The sequence below is a fragment of the Palaemon carinicauda genome, chromosome 26 (genome assembly GCF_036898095.1).
Source record: "Palaemon carinicauda isolate YSFRI2023 chromosome 26, ASM3689809v2, whole genome shotgun sequence".
Taxonomy (NCBI): domain Eukaryota; kingdom Metazoa; phylum Arthropoda; class Malacostraca; order Decapoda; family Palaemonidae; genus Palaemon; species Palaemon carinicauda.
The window spans coordinates 417,960-431,001 of record NC_090750.1 but is presented as its reverse complement, the minus strand read 5'-3'; the positions used below and the strand labels follow the sequence as shown (position 1 = coordinate 431,001).

At 36.8% G+C, this 13,042-nt stretch overlaps 1 pseudogene; it reads right to left on the bottom strand.

Annotated features, from left to right (window-relative positions):
- The window catches only part of LOC137619440 (uncharacterized), a 126,555-nt pseudogene that overhangs the window by 5,447 nt on the left and 108,066 nt on the right, over nt 1–13,042 (bottom strand).

The following is a 13,042-nucleotide window of genomic DNA, read 5'->3' as shown; positions in this document are numbered from 1 at the left end:
AGGTAAACGTGTAGCGTATGCACTACCAGGAAAAAAGAAAAAAGGCGATTTAAAAAAAAAAAAAAACGGCGAGAGAGATGACAATGGCAGTTGTTCCTTTGGCTGTGTCTCTGGTCTAACTAACCGGTGCAGGGTAAATTTCCGCTCAGAAGCCGAACCCAAGCGGCGCAGAAGTGAAAAAGTGGTTTTGCGCATATAGGTGGTTGCGTATACGCTACACGTTTACCTGTCAAGGGTTAAGAATATATATCAGTCAGATCGTAATGAAGTCTACTGACAAGCAGTTACAAGGAGAAAACCATGCATATGAAATGATATTTGGGATACTATAAAGATAAGAAAAAAAACCGAAATTGATTGTTGTAAGTTTCAAGGAAGCGATGTAAATTACAAGGTAGAGCATAATAACTATTCTAGTACTGATATTGAGGTCAAAAGAAAAGCAAAAATGACTGGATAGACTATTTAGACAGTAAAGCAGATGAGGCTGACGAAGATATGAATTCAGGAACTGACTCTGGTGTAAGAATTGCTCATAGAATTAGTAATGAAATCTCGACTGTGGCAAAGAAGAAGCATATACCCATCAAAAAGAGAAATGGCTCTATTATAGCAGCAGAAGATGAAGAAAGACAACATTAGATGCAACACTTTACTAAGGTTATGAATAGTAGATACAAAGTGAATAATTTGATTGATATACCTGAAGCTGATGAAGACATTGATTTACTCATGAATGAATTCAGTGCATTTGAAGTGGAAGCTATCCTAAAAAAAAATAAAGACATGGAAGCCACTATATACGATGGAAAAACTGCCGAGCAGATATTGGCTGAAAATGAAGTGACTCCCAGAATACTTATAAGATTATATTATAGAATGTGTCATAAAGAGGCAATATCTGATGAATGGGAGTTACGAGTGTTGGTGAAAATAGCAAAAAAAAAAAAAAGGGAGACATGACAGATACAACAATTACAGAGGCATATGAAATAAGTTTCCCAGGGGAAAACAGGATTTGCAATGCTTTCTTACAAGAATACATGAAATATCAAACAAGGTTGGGCTGAAGACAAATAATGAAAGACAGAAATGGTGAGGACGGAGAAGGTAATGGAAGTTGAAATTTCATTGGAAGGAGAAAGGATTGATGAGATATAATCATTTCAGTATTTAGGCACTACGATCTCCAATACAGTCTGTAAACTTTGAGTTTAGTGAAAGATTGAAAAAACAAATCAGACAATAGCTAGGTTAAGTAAACTTTTGGAATCATATCGCCTGAAAATACATATAAATATCCGACTATATATCAGTTTAGTGAGATTGGGTTACTCTATGGACAAGATTCATGGTATGAAAATGGAAAAATCTCCCTTGAGATTTCGTATATTTGAGAACAAAACCCTCAAAAGGATATATAGTTAAAGGCAGGACAGGATTAGAAATGAAACTATACGAGATATTACTAAAATGTTATATAGTGATGAGATCGTGATGAGGGGTAGATGGACATGGTTTTGGCATGCTATTCGCACTCCCCGAGGGAGATTAGTTCACCAAACGTTAATTTCGGCTTCAGAAGGCACTAAAAGAGTTAGAAGGCCCAAGATTACTTGTCTGAGGACCATGAAGCGCAAAGTAGTAGATGATGAATGAAGATGTATTGAATTAAAAGCTCAAGAGAAAGATGACTGCCGAAATTTAACCGATGCTCTATGAGTCAATTACCATAGAAGGAGAATATATATATATATATATATATATATATATATATATATATATATATATATATATATATATATATATATATATATATATATACATATATATATATATATATATATATATATATATATATATATATATATATATATATATATATATATATATATATATATATATAAATATATATATATATATATATATATATATATATATATATATATATATAAATATATATATATGTATATATATATATATATATAAATATATATATATATATATATATATATATATATATATATATATATATATATATACATATATATCTATATATATATGTATATATATATATATATATATATATATATATATATATATATACATACATATATATAGATATATATATATATATATATATATATATATATATATATATATATATATATATATATATATATATATATATATATATATATATATATATATATATATACATACATATATATATGTATATATATATATATATATATATATATATATATATATATATATATATATATATATATATATATATATATATATATATATGTATATATATATATATATATATGTATTTCAAATAAGCCATATATATCAACACATTAAAGTCTGGATTCTCTTAACGACCTGGGGATCAGAGCCCAGGACGGAACCGCCCAAAGACTATGTTATCGGACCAGCGGGGATTTGAACCCTCGTCCAGGATATCAATATGCCAGTGACCATACCACTCGGCCACGAAGAAAGATAAAAGTCAATGACAATTCTTCTATACATATACCTGTCAAATTCAGGTTTTCTGTACTTAGAATTGAAATCAACCCATCTTCACCATCGTAGCTAATTGGTAGGTTTGGGACTTGGCATTCGATTAATGATAAATTTTTGCACATTTAAACGTGTTTCTTTCTTATTTCAAATAAGCCATATATATTAATACATTAAAGTCTGGATTCTCTTAACGACCTGGGGATAATAGCCACAGGCGGAACCGCCCAAAGACTATGATATCGGACCAGCGGGGATTTGAACCCTCGTCCAGGATATCTGTATGCCAGTGACCATACCACTCTGCCACGAAGAAAGATAAAAGTCAATGAAAATTCTTCTATACATATACCTGTCAAATTCAGGTTTTCTGTACTTAGAATTGGAATCAACCCATCTTCACCATCGTAGCTAATTGGTAGGTTTGGGACTTGGCATTCGATTAATGATAAATTTTAGCACATTTAAACGTGTTTTTTTCATATTTCAAATAAGCCATATATATTAATACAATAAAGTCTGGATTCTCTTAACGACCTGGGGATCAGAGCCCCAGGCGGAACCGCCCAAAGACTATGATATCGGACCAGCGGGGATTTGAACCCTCGTCCAGGATATATGTATGCCAGTGACCATACCACTCGGCCACGAAGAAAGATAAAAGTCAATGACAATTCTTCTATACATTTACTTGTCAAATTCAGGTTTTCTGTACTTAGAATTGAAATTAACCCATCTTCACCATCGTAGCTAATTGGTACGTTGGGACTTGGCATTCGATTAATGATAAATTTTTGCACATTTAAACATGTTTCTTTCATATTTCAAATAAGCCATATATATTAATACATTAAAGTCTGGATTCTCTTAACGACCTGGAGATCAGAGCCCCAGGCGGGACCGCCCAAAGACTATGATATCGGACCAGCGGGGATTTGAACCCTCGTCCAGGATATCTGTATGCCAATGACCATACCACTCTGCCCCGAAGAAAGATAAAAGTCAATGACAATTCTTCTATACATATACCTGTCAAATTCAGGTTTTCTGTACTTGGAATTGAAATCAACCCATCTTCACCATCGTAGCTAATTGGTAGCTTTGGGACTTGGCATTCGATTAATGATAAATTTTTGCACATTCAAATGTGTTTCTTTCATATTTCAAATAAGCCATATATATTAATTCATTAAAGTCTGGATTCTCTTATTAACCTGGGGATCAGAGCCCCAGGCGGAACAGCCCAAACACTATGATAACGGACCAGCGGGGATTTGAACCCTCGTCCAGGATATATGTAGGCCAGTGACCATACCACTCTGCCACGAAGAAAGATAAAAGTCAATGACAATTCTTCTATACATATACCTGTCAAATTCAGGTTTTCTGTACTTAGAATTGAAATCAACCCATCTTCACCATCGTAGCTAATTGGTAGGTTTGGACTTGGCATTCGATTAATGATAAATTTTTGCACATTTAAACGTGTTTCTTTCATATTTCAAATAAGCCATATATATTAATACATTAAAGTCTGGATTCTCTTAACGACCTGGGGATCAGAGCCCCAGGCGGAACAGCCCAAAGACTATGATATCGGACCAGCGGGGATTTGAACCCTCGTCCAGGATATATGTATGCCAATGACCATACCACTCTGCCACGAAGAAAGATAAAAGTCAATGACAATTCTTCTATACATATACCTGTCAAATTCAGGTTTTCTGTACTTAGAATTGAAATTAACCCATCTTCACCATCGTAGCTAATTGGTAGGTTCTGGACTTGGCATTCGATTAATGATAAATTTTTGCACATTTAAACGTGTTTCTTTCATATTTCAAATAAGCCATATATATTAATACATTAAAGTCTGGATTCTCTTAACGACCTGGGGATCAGAGCCCCAGGCGGAACCGCCCAAAGACTATGATATCGGACCAGCGGGGATTTGAACCCTCGTCCAGGATATCTGTATGCCAATGACCATACCACTCTGCCACGAAGAAAGATAAAAGTCAATGACAATTCTTCTATACATATACCTGTCAAATTCAGGTTTTCTGTACTTAGAATTGAAATCAACCCATCTTCACCATCGTAGCTAATTGGTAGGTTTGGGACTTGGCATTCGATTAATGATAAATTTTTGCACATTTAAACGTGTTTTTTCATATTTCAAATAAGCCATATATATTAATACATTAAAGTCTGGATTCTCTTAACGACCTGGGGATCAGAGCCCCAGGCGGAACCGCCCAAAGACTATGATATCGGACCAGCGGGGATTTGAACCCTCGTCCAGGATATATGTATGCCAGTGACCATACCACTCGGCCACGAAGAAAGATAAAAGTCAATGACAATTCTTCTATACATTTACTTGTCAAATTCAGGTTTTCTGTACTTAGAATTGAAATTAACCCATCTTCACCATCGTAGCTAATTGGTACGTTGGGACTTGGCATTCGATTAATGATAAATTTTTGCACATTTAAACATGTTTCTTTCATATTTCAAATAAGCCATATATATTAATACATTAAAGTCTGGATTCTCTTAACGACCTGGAGATCAGAGCCCCAGGCGGAACCGCCCAAAGACTATGATATCGGACCAGCGGGGATTTGAACCCTCGTCCAGGATATCTGTATGCCAATGACCATACCACTCTGCCCGAAGAAAGATAAAAGTCAATGACAATTCTTCTATACATATACCTGTCAAATTCAGGTTTTCTGTACTTAGAATTGAAATCAACCCATCTTCACCATCGTAGCTAATTGGTAGCTTTGGGACTTGGCATTCGATTAATGATAAATTTTTGCACATTTAAATGTGTTTCTTTCATATTTCAAATAAGCCATATATATTAATTCATTAAAGTCTGGATTCTCTTATTAACCTGGGGATCAGAGCCCCAGGCGGAACAGCCCAAACACTATGATAACGGACCAGCGGGGATTTGAACCCTCGTCCAGGATATATGTAGGCCAGTGACCATACCACTCTGCCACGAAGAAAGATAAAAGTCAATGACAATTCTTCTATACATATACCTGTCAAATTCAGGTTTTCTGTACTTAGAATTGAAATCAACCCATCTTCACCATCGTAGCTAATTGGTAGGTTTGGACTTGGCATTCGATTAATGATAAATTTTTGCACATTTAAACGTGTTTCTTTCATATTTCAAATAAGCCATATATATTAATACATTAAAGTCTGGATTCTCTTAACGACCTGGGGATCAGAGCCCCAGGCGGAACCGCCCAAAGACTATGATATCGGACCAGCGGGGATTTGAACCCTCGTCCAGGATATATGTATGCCAATGACCATACCACTCGCCACGAAGAAAGATAAAAGTCAATGACAATTCTTCTATACATATACCTGTCAAATTCAGGTTTTCTGTACTTAGAATTGAAATTAACCCATCTTCACCATCGTAGCTAATTGGTAGTTGGACTTGGCATTCGATTAATGATAAATTTTTGCACATTTAAACGTGTTTCTTTCATATTTCAAATAAGCCATATATATTAATACATTAAAGTCTGGATTCTCTTAACGACCTGGGGATCAGAGCCCCAGGCGGAACCGCCCAAAGACTATGATATCGGACCAGCGGGGATTTGAACCCTCGTCCAGGATATCTGTATGCCAATGACCATACCACTCTGCCACGAAGAAAGATAAAAGTCAATGACAATTCTTCTATACATATACCTGTCAAATTCAGGTTTTCTGTACTTAGAATTGAAATCAACCCATCTTCACCATCGTAGCTAATTGGTAGGTTTGGGACTTGGCATTCGATTAATGATAAATTTTTGCACATTTAAACGTGTTTCTTTCATATTTCAAATAAGCCATATATATTAATACATTAAAGTCTGGATTCTCTTAACGACCTGGGGATCAGAGCCCCAGGCGGAACCGCCCAAAGACTATGATATCGGACCAGCGGGGATTTGAACCCTCGTCCAGGATATATGTATGCCAGTGACCATACCACTCGCCACGAAGAAAGATAAAAGTCAATGACAATTCTTCTATACATATACCTGTCAAATTCAGGTTTTCTGTACTTAGAATTGAAATTAACCCATCTTCACCATCGTAGCTAATTGGTAGGTTCTGGACTTGGCATTCGATTAATGATAAATTTTTGCACATTTAAACGTGTTTCTTTCATATTTCAAATAAGCCATATATATTAATACATTAAAGTCTGGATTCTCTTAACGACCTGGGGATCAGAGCCCCAGGCGGAACCGCCCAAAGACTATGATATCGGACCAGCGGGGATTTGAACCCTCGTCCAGGATATCTGTATGCCAATGACCATACCACTCTGCCCCGAAGAAAGATAAAAGTCAATGACAATTCTTCTATACATATACCTGTCAAATTCAGGTTTTCTGTACTTAGAATTGAAATCAACCCATCTTCACCATCGTAGCTAATTGGTAGCTTTGGGACTTGGCATTCGATTAATGATAAATTTTTGCACATTTAAATGTGTTTCTTTCATATTTCAAATAAGCCATATATATTAATTCATTAAAGTCTGGATTCTCTTATTAACCTGGGGATCAGAGCCCCAGGCGGAACAGCCCAAACACTATGATAACGGACCAGCGGGGATTTGAACCCTCGTCCAGGATATATGTAGGCCAGTGACCATACCACTCTGGCCACGAAGAAAGATAAAAGTCAATGACAATTCTTCTATACATATACCTGTCAAATTCGGTTTTCTGTACTTAGAATTGAAATCAACCCATCTTCACCATCGTAGCTAATTGGTAGGTTTAGGACTTGGCATTCGATTAATGATAAATTTTTGCACATTTAAACGTGTTTCTTTCATATTTCAAATAAGCCATATATATTAATACATTAAAGTCTGGATTTTCTTAACGACCTGGGGATCAGAGCCCCAGGCGGAACAGCCCAAAGACTATGATATCGGACCAGCGGGGATTTGAACCCTCGTCCAGGATATCTGTATGCCAATGACCATACCAATCTGCCACGAAGAAAGATAAAAGTCAATGACAATTCTTCTATACATATACCTGTCAAATTCAGGTTTTCTGTACTTAGAATTGAAATTAACCCATCTTCACCATCGTAGCTAATTGGTAGGTTTGGACTTGGCATTCGATTAATGATAAATTTTTGCACATTTAAACGTGTTTCTTTCATATTTCAAATAAGCCATATATATTAATACATTAAAGTCTGGATTCTCTTAACGACCTGGGGATCAGAGCCCCAGGCGGAACCGCCCAAAGACTATGATATCGGACCAGAGGGGATTTGAACCCTCGTCCAGGATATCTGTATGCCAATGACCATACCACTCTGCCACGAAGAAAGATAAGAGTCAATGACAATTCTTCTATACATATACCTGTCAAATTCAGGTTTTCTGTACTTAGAATTGAAATCAACCCATCTTCACCATCGTAGCTAATTGGTAGGTTTGGGACTTGGCATTCGATTAATGATAAATTTTAGCACATTTAAACGTGTTTTTTCATATTTCAAATAAGCCATATATATTAATACAATAAAGTCTGGATTCTCTTAACGACCTGAGGATCAGAGCCCCAGGCGGAACCGCCCAAAGACTATGATATCGGACCAGCGGGGATTTGAACCCTCGTCCAGGATATATGTATGCCAGTGACCATACCACTCGGCCACGAAGAAAGATAAAAGTCAATGACAATTCTTCTATACATTTACTTGTCAAATTCAGGTTTTCTGTACTTAGAATTGAAATTAACCCATCTTCACCATCGTAGCTAATTGGTACGTTGTGGACTTGGCATTCGATTAATGATAAATTTTTGCACATTTAAACATGTTTCTTTCATATTTCAAATAAGCCATATATATTAATACATTAAAGTCTGGATTCTCTTAACGACCTGGAGATCAGAGCCCCAGGCGGAACCGCCCAAAGACTATGATATCGGACCAGCGGGGATTTGAACCCTCGTCCAGGATATCTGTATGCCAATGACCATACCACTCTGCCCGAAGAAAGATAAAAGTCAATGACAATTCTTCTATACATATACCTGTCAAATTCAGGTTTTCTGTACTTAGAATTGAAATCAACCCATCTTCACCATCGTAGCTAATTGGTAGCTTTGGGACTTGGCATTCGATTAATGATAAATTTTTGCACATATAAATGTGTTCTTTCATATTTCAAATAAGCCATATATATTAATTCATTAAAGTCTGGATTCTCTTATTAACCTGGGGATCAGAGCCCCAGGCGGAACAGCCCAAACACTATGATAACGGACCAGCGGGGATTTGAACCCTCGTCCAGGATATATGTAGGCCAGTGACCATACCACTCTGCCACGAAGAAAGATAAAAGTCAATGACAATTCTTCTATACATATACCTGTCAAATTCAGGTTTTCTGTACTTAGAATTGAAATCAACCCATCTTCACCATCGTAGCTAATTGGTAGGTTTGGACTTGGCATTCGATTAATGATAAATTTTTGCACATTTAAACGTGTTTCTTTCATATTTCAAATAAGCCATATATATTAATACATTAAAGTCTGGATTTCTTAACGACCTGGGGATCAGAGCCCCAGGCGGAACAGCCCAAAGACTATGATATCGGACCAGCGGGGATTTGAACCCTCGTCCAGGATATCTGTATGCCAATGACCATACCACTCTGCCACGAAGAAAGATAAAAGTCAATGACAATTCTTCTATACATATACCTGTCAAATTCAGGTTTTCTGTACTTAGAATTGAAATCAACCCATCTTCACCATCGTAGCTAATTGGTAGCTTTGGGACTTGGCATTCGATTAATGATAAATTTTTGCACATTTAAATGTGTTTCTTTCATATTTCAAATAAGCCATATATATTAATTCATTAAAGTCTGGATTCTCTTATTAACCTGGGGATCAGAGCCCCAGGCGGAACAGCCCAAACACTATGATAACGGACCAGCGGGGATTTGAACCCTCGTCCAGGATATATGTAGGCCAGTGACCATACCACTAGGCCACGAAGAAAGATAAAAGTCAATGACAATTCTTCTATACATATACCTGTCAAATTCGGTTTTCTGTACTTAGAATTGAAATCAACCCATCTTCACCATCGTAGCTAATTGGTAGGTTTAGGACTTGGCATTCGATTAATGATAAATTTTTGCACATTTAAACGTGTTTCTTTCATATTTCAAATAAGCCATATATATTAATACATTAAAGTCTGGATTTTCTTAACGACCTGGGGATCAGAGCCCCAGGCGGAACAGCCCAAAGACTATGATATCGGACCAGCGGGGATTTGAACCCTCGTCCAGGATATATGTATGCCAATGACCATACCACTCTGCCACGAAGAAAGATAAAAGTCAATGACAATTCTTCTATACATATACCTGTCAAATTCAGGTTTTCTGTACTTAGAATTGAAATTAACCCATCTTCACCATCGTAGCTAATTGGTAGGTTCTGGACTTGGCATTCGATTAATGATAAATTTTTGCACATTTAAACGTGTTTCTTTCATATTTCAAATAAGCCATATATATTAATACATTAAAGTCTGGATTCTCTTAACGACCTGGGGATCAGAGCCCCAGGCGGAACCGCCCAAAGACTATGATATCGGACCAGCGGGGATTTGAACCCTCGTCCAGGATATCTGTATGCCAATGACCATACCACTCTGCCACGAAGAAAGATAAAAGTCAATGACAATTCTTCTATACATATACCTGTCAAATTCAGGTTTTCTGTACTTAGAATTGAAATCAACCCATCTTCACCATCGTAGCTAATTGGTAGGTTTGGGACTTGGCATTCGATTAATGATAAATTTTTGCACATTTAAACGTGTTTTTTCATATTTCAAATAAGCCATATATATTAATACATTAAAGTCTGGATTCTCTTAACGACCTGAGGATCAGAGCCCCAGGCGGAACCGCCCAAAGACTATGATATCGGACCAGCGGGGATTTGAACCCTCGTCCAGGATATATGTATGCCAGTGACCATACCACTCGGCCACGAAGAAAGATAAAAGTCAATGACAATTCTTCTATACATATACCTGTCAAATTCAGGTTTTCTGTACTTAGAATTGAAATTAACCCATCTTCACCATCGTAGCTAATTGGTACGTTGTGGACTTGGCATTCGATTAATGATAAATTTTTGCACATTTAAACATGTTTCTTTCATATTTCAAATAAGCCATATATATTAATACATTAAAGTCTGGATTCTCTTAACGACCTGGAGGATCAGAGCCCCAGGCGGAACCGCCCAAAGACTATGATATCGGACCAGCGGGGATTTGAACCCTCGTCCAGGATATCTGTATGCCAATGACCATACCACTCTGCCCGAAGAAAGATAAAAGTCAATGACAATTCTTCTATACATATACCTGTCAAATTCAGGTTTTCTGTACTTAGAATTGAAATCAACCCATCTTCACCATCGTAGCTAATTGGTAGCTTTGGGACTTGGCATTCGATTAATGATAAATTTTTGCACATTAAATGTGTTCTTTCATATTTCAAATAAGCCATATATATTAATTCATTAAAGTCTGGATTCTCTTAACGAACCTGGGGATCAGAGCCCCAGGCGGAACAGCCCAAACACTATGATAACGGACCAGCGGGGATTTGAACCCTCGTCCAGGATATATGTAGGCCAGTGACCATACCACTCTGCCACGAAGAAAGATAAAAGTCAATGACAATTCTTCTATACATATACCTGTCAAATTCAGGTTTTCTGTACTTAGAATTGAAATTAACCCATCTTCACCATCGTAGCTAATTGGTAGGTTTGGACTTGGCATTCGATTAATGATAAATTTTTGCACATTTAAACGTGTTTCTTTCATATTTCAAATAAGCCATATATATTAATACATTAAAGTCTGGATTCTCTTAACGACCTGGGGATCAGAGCCCCAGGCGGAACCGCCCAAAGACTATGATATCGGACCAGCGGGGATTTGAACCCTCGTCCAGGATATCTGTATGCCAATGACCATACCACTCTGCCCGAAGAAAGATAAAAGTCAATGACAATTCTTCTATACATATACCTGTCAAATTCAGGTTTTCTGTACTTAGAATTGAAATCAACCCATCTTCACCATCGTAGCTAATTGGTAGCTTTGGGACTTGGCATTCGATTAATGATAAATTTTTGCACATTTAAATGTGTTTCTTTCATATTTCAAATAAGCCATATATATTAATTCATTAAAGTCTGGATTCTCTTATTAACCTGGGGATCAGAGCCCCAGGCGGAACAGCCCAAACACTATGATAACGGACCAGCGGGGATTTGAACCCTCGTCCAGGATATATGTAGGCCAGTGACCATACCACTAGGCCACGAAGAAAGATAAAAGTCAATGACAATTCTTCTATACATATACCTGTCAAATTCAGGTTTTCTGTACTTAGAATTGAAATCAACCCATCTTCACCATCGTAGCTAATTGGTAGGTTTAGGACTTGGCATTCGATTAATGATAAATTTTTGCACATTTAAACGTGTTTCTTTCATATTTCAAATAAGCCATATATATTAATACATTAAAGTCTGGATTTTCTTAACGACCTGGGGATCAGAGCCCCAGGCGGAACAGCCCAAAGACTATGATATCGGACCAGCGGGGATTTGAACCCTCGTCCAGGATATATGTATGCCAATGACCATACCACTCTGCCACGAAGAAAGATAAAAGTCAATGACAATTCTTCTATACATATACCTGTCAAATTCAGGTTTTCTGTACTTAGAATTGAAATTAACCCATCTTCACCATCGTAGCTAATTGGTAGGTTCTGGACTTGGCATTCGATTAATGATAAATTTTTGCACATTTAAACGTGTTTCTTTCATATTTCAAATAAGCCATATATATTAATACATTAAAGTCTGGATTCTCTTAACGACCTGGGGATCAGAGCCCCAGGCGGAACCGCCCAAAGACTATGATATCGGACCAGCGGGGATTTGAACCCTCGTCCAGGATATCTGTATGCCAATGACCATACCACTCTGCCACGAAGAAAGATAAGAGTCAATGACAATTCTTCTATACATATACCTGTCAAATTCAGGTTTTCTGTACTTAGAATTGAAATCAACCCATCTTCACCATCGTAGCTAATTGGTAGGTTTGGGACTTGGCATTCGATTAATGATAAATTTTAGCACATTTAAACGTGTTTTTTTCATATTTCAAATAAGCCATATATATTAATACAATAAAGTCTGGATTCTCTTAACGACCTGAGGATCAGAGCCCCAGGCGGAACCGCCCAAAGACTATGATATCGGACCAGCGGGGATTTGAACCCTCGTCCAGGATATATGTATGCCAGTGACCATACCACTCGGCCACGAAGAAAGATAAAAGTCAATGACAATTCTTCTATACATTTACTTGTCAAATT